The following is a 5973-nucleotide window of genomic DNA, read 5'->3' as shown; positions in this document are numbered from 1 at the left end:
CATAAGTCATTTTATTTATTTATTTTTTGGACAAATTTCCCATTATAAATATACAGTAATTATTAATAATAATAAAAATAGTAAATATAAGTAATAATTAATTAATAAAAATATTGACAAGTTTAGTAAATAATTGGTAATGTATGAGAGCAAATAAAATAAAATAAAAACAATGTAGGTGTAGTAGGTGTATATAAAAAGATAGATATGACCAAGGCTTGGGACTTAATGCACATAAGATCATAAAAATATACACACACATATGCATAATAAAATATCAAAATATGTACTTAAATATGTGTTTATTTTTAATTAAAAAAAGATGTACATATACAAATTAAATTTAAAAAAATATATCTTATACATATAATATTAAAAAAAAGCCCAAACTGTTGAATGAGATGTATTTAAATTTGATCAACATTCAGCATTGATTATTGCTTTATTGGAATAATTGCAAACAAAATCATAAGATAAAATTAATTTAGAATGAACAATGTGTATTGTATCTACACATTTATTTTCTAAATAATATTTTTATAACGCATCAAAAAGGAAAATTTTACATTAAAAATTTTTATTTTCTTATAAATTAAATTAAAAAATTTATAAATATATAGAATATGTAATAAATAAGAATACATTTTTGCAATATACATGTGAAGAAAAAACCTAAAATATGTAAAAATATACAATAAAACTTTTTGAATTCGAAATCCTTAAATCTAAAAATAAATATGTAACAAATTTAATTTCTTCTATTTATTTCTCGAACAAATATTAAGATATGCAAATGCTTCAGTCCTGAGTCTTGGTTATATCTTTATACAAATGCACAATTAGGTATTGATATGTATACTCGTATATATTGTTTTTGTTTATTTAACAGAGGTAGCTCAATATACATAAGTTAATAATTTGTATATAGTAGTTAATAAACAATATAACTAAATGATGATAGTTCATAACATATTTTAATGTTTAAAGAGAGTAGATCTAAAAATAAATTACAATTTTTCAACTTTATTAAATTAATCATTTATACATTTTTATAACATTTTAGTTTTGAGTGTTTTGACTTAATATAATTGTGATTTATTTAATTATTTATTATAATTTATTTTATTGTTTATTTCTATCTATGTATTATATAGTTTTGTATTAATTCAATAAGGTAACAACTTTTAATTATTTATTTATATTATTTTCATTTATTTATTAATAAATAAATGTAAACATTATTAATTAAATGATGAACTTAAAATAATCTAAAGAAATATTAGTATAAACAATGGAACTCTGGTGCAACTCTATGTTGATACCACTGCTGAGTAATTATGTGTTAATAATTACTATAACTATTAAACTGCTAGAGAAATATTTTTTTTTCTATGGTAATATTCATGCGAATGAATTTATGGTAAATTGTATGAACTAGAATTTTAAATCATCATCATAAACCAGCTACAATCACTTAAATAAAACAAAAACCTTAGTCATCTAAAAAAAAATAATTTTTAATTTATTTTATAAAAAATAATATACTTATAATTATTTTTAAAATTAGTAATTAATTAATAAAACTTAACTTTATTAATCATTTAAATTATTGATCATAAATCAAAATATTAAATTACTTCGACGGTTTACTTTAGAATATTCGTCTAGTATAACATTAATGTCAAGATTATTAACAATATCTTTTTCGACTTTAGATATGTAGGTAAGTAATAAGAAATAACGAACAATTATTAAAACTATCTTGAATCTCGAGTTATAAATGTCTTAGTCCAGTTTTTGATACGGCAAATAGCTGAGAGAGGCGTTTACATGAATAATGAATACATGATGCAAAATTGATCGGTAGTGTCGAAGCTAATTAAAGTAAAGTATGAATATTAGACCTCCTGTGGGGTCGGAGATTAGAATAGACCTACAGTAACTCTTGCTTATCGTAGAAGGCGATTAAAAGGAGGTAGTGGAAGGCAGCAGCCAGCAGTAATCAGCAACCGCTATTACTAAGTACCTACTGACCATTGGTGAGTTTTGCAGTAGAACTTACGACAATGGAAGGATTTGACGGAGGCAATTTGGGCATGTTCCAAATACTGGCCTGTCAAATGCGATGTGGAAGGAGAAGCATACCACCACATAAAAATTTCTAGTAAGCAGTATGAACCAATGTTATGAAGAGATGGAAGTTACTAGGCCAGATAAATTCGGAAATATTGATGATTTTTGATGCAGGTCTAGCAAATAATAAAGAGCTGAAGTCTGAAGAGATTAACTGAGTGGAGAATTTCTCCAAATTGCGAAACCTCAAACAAACCTTAGGGTTGATTACAAAAAAAAAAAAAAAAAAAAATGAATATTAGGATACATTTCTTTTGAAATAATTTTTTTTTTAACTAAAATATGGGTAGGCACAGTTTCGTATTACAGTCATTTCACAGCGTAGGTAATACTCCTGTATCAATAAAAAACAATGTGTCATAAAATAAAATGATAATTACTATTAAAAATATGTTAAATAATAATTATTTTCTAATATATTTATATTTATGTTTAAAAAAATGAAATATAAAATAAAGTTAAGTACTTCAAAATAAATACCTAGCATAAACACACAATTTATATTATAACTTATATTACAATATTTTATTATAAACACCATCAGAAATCATTAGTAAATACGATTAATGAGTAACAAGTATCTAACTAGTATCTAACAAGTAAATACTAAATAGTAATGAGTAAGTACATGTACATTCGTACAGTGTATCACTCGTATAGTCGTATACCATTGCCATATCGTTATATGCCTCGAAAAGGCTAGGTGCATAATATAAGTTATAACAGATATTTTTCAGTTATCGATTTCCAAACTGTCAAACGAGTAAATATTGACACCTGCGGTGAAAGCTTATTCAATTCTCTTTTTGTTGACCACGATAAAAAGTAATGCACAAAAAGATAATTTAACAAGACACCATAGGATTAACAATTTATAACTCTAAGGTTAGTTTTCTCTCAAACAACTGACCGCGATAACGAATACTGTAAGAGAAAATAAGTATTAGTCAGTGTCTTGCTAGTTACTACCTTTTAAAAATGCCTTTTCCCACTGCAAACGCTTAAGTGTATAGTTACGCTCCCACGAGATGCTCCAAGAAAAAGTATAAAAATATTTAAAAAGTAAAACAGGTAACTTTTGGTTAAAACAAACTAAAGTATAATAAAATCTCGGAATTTAAAAAAATACCAGTCGTTAATCACGATCCACGACACTTCACCACTGTTAAACTGTTCCAATCTCGCCATTACCATCACCTTAATCGTCATGAAAATTTAGTTGATTTCTGCCTCATTCAAAATAAAAATTTTGAATAATTTTAATATATATATTTTTTAACTATATAATAATATATACAACAGCCAGACTCAACCAGTCTACCAGCATAATCATCCGGACTATTGGAATACTGGGAGATTTTCCAGTGGAGTAGTACCTACTGGCTACTGCCTAATATAAGTTGATAAATGAAAAATACAAATTTTGGATACGTTTGTGTAAAATATATTTTTTTTTATTATTAAATCGCATGAAAAATATGTACAAGCTGAACGATGAAGTTATTAACAATTTAAATATAAGTGAACATAAAAAAAACTTTTATTTTAATTTAACGATACTTATAATAAATTAGCTAAAAATACAATTTGTCACATAAGTTATATGCTCAATATTATGATTTTTATTGATAATACGAAAGATAGAAGATGAAAAAAGGTGGGATTTTTTAATACTTTTTTAGTTTATAAATAAGAGACAACACATGCTAGTATAATGTACTCAGTACCCTTAAGTAACATGTGGTAACTAAAAAGGAATAGTCAATCAACAAATCATAATAAAAAAAGAACATAAAATTCTATTTAAACTATATACCTAATAATAAGTTTAGTAAGTACCTTTTAAATAACAAGAAAATGTATTTAGTGTAAAAAGCAAATCAAAACCGGTCCTCTTAATATTATAGTATTAACAATATTAACCAATCATTAATAGCCAATTCATAGTTATGGGCTCCCATCATCAATGAAAACAATTCTTTAAAATTATAAAAGTATATTATACTTTTATACTTTTTGATTATATTATAATTAAATAAATTAAAACCTTTTAATTTAAGCGTGTTAATGAGGATAAAAACATTAAAACACATTATTTTTTATTATAATACAAATCCACAAATAAAATGAAGTATTTTATGCAAGTCTTTTTTTTTTTTTTTGCTTTTTGTGTATGCTTCTTAAGTTTTTTCAAAGTTTAGTTTTTGCAAACAATTTTTTTCTGTAGATAAAATCATTAATGATGACAAATTCTTCTGTGTTACCTAGTGAAGTTCTATTTTTAATTTTTTACTCTGGCCAACTTTGAAAATGCTCTATGCAGTACAATTAGCAACATGAATGGTAAGATAGGTGCATGTTTAGAGCAATATGTATGTAGTATACTAATATATTAGGGAAAATATTTGTATTGTTACATTCAGTCATCCATTTAAATATTTAGAGTAAATCACATCCATCAAATGTTAGTTTTAATTGATTCCAAAACTGCTTGAAATGTACTATTTTATAATTTATTGAATCATCAACATCATTTTATATATGCTAATGATTAATGAATCTATTAACACTTTCTTCAATATCATTAGTAGACTTAACAATAGTTTACTTAAGAATAAAAAATTAAAAATGATTCCAGTAGTCGGTACTAGGTATCTGAATTCTGAGTATCCACGGACCATGATGCCACATAAGCAAATTTCCCCAATAATTCTATATTTAAATATGGCGATAACAAAATATATTCCACAGTACACACATAAAACGGCTATGTGCGATGTGCCCCCCCCCCTACCATGCCAATGGTCGTAGAGTGTAGATATAGTACTATAGTAGACGAATGACGGGCCCCATCACCCGTTAATTCAAACAAAAAAAAAAAAAGAAAAAAAAAGTAGGTACTTTAAAAAATACAAATTACCACTCAATGTAATTTCAAGTCCAGAAGACTATGGGTCTTTTACACAAGTGGCCTTTCTTGACTTCTCCCCCTTAATTCGGGCTTGTAACCAATAGGTATGTAGTATTCAGTTACTCTAAAATTTTTCCGTAATAAAGAAAATTATTAATAATAAATTAACATACAAATATACAATACTCATGATTGGAGTAAAGAATTAATTAATAATGAAACGAATACAATTCGAAAATTAATTTGGGTATTCTGTAATTAAGATAGTTTTTTTAAAAACTTAAAATATACATAAATACATAATGGTACTATGTATATACAGTGCACGTATTACGCTATTGCCATAAAGTATAGATACTGTATTACTACAGTATATCTATATTTAGGGATATTACGTGAGTTGTGTTGATAGACTAGTATTAAGTTTATTAAAGTGATTAAATTGGAAAATAATTATTTCATAATAAGTAATAACTGTTGAAATAATTTAAATACAACGTCAAAAAACAATAAGTATAGGTACCTTTATATATATATATATGTATATTATAAATTATAATCATATAATTATTTATTAGTTTATAGATCATCGACAAGAGAGACAACTAATACAGAACTATATAAGTAAATTGTAAAGTACTTCAACTCAATTTCTTAAACATACTTCCACGATTCATGATATATATTATGTATTATAATTAATGTATAATATCTTAAATGTGGTGATTAGTTATTACTCAATTATCAATAGTCATTGTATAGTTAATACTCGAATACTCGATGCTCTAATGGTCGATACGCAATTAATAATATTTACGCACATGCATATCAAAAATGGATTGATGTTGTATACGTTTGTTAGACAGATAACCGAAAGGTTTCCTTCTCCACTCAACAAACTGTTACGCAGTTCATTGTGTTGACAATAA

This window comes from Melanaphis sacchari, unplaced genomic scaffold (assembly GCF_002803265.2).
Source record: "Melanaphis sacchari strain LSU unplaced genomic scaffold, SCAv2.0 Contig4_pilon_pilon, whole genome shotgun sequence".
NCBI classification, from domain to species: Eukaryota; Metazoa; Arthropoda; class Insecta; order Hemiptera; family Aphididae; genus Melanaphis; species Melanaphis sacchari.
The sequence above is the reverse complement of the archived record's forward strand: the minus strand, read 5'-3'. Positions refer to the sequence as shown.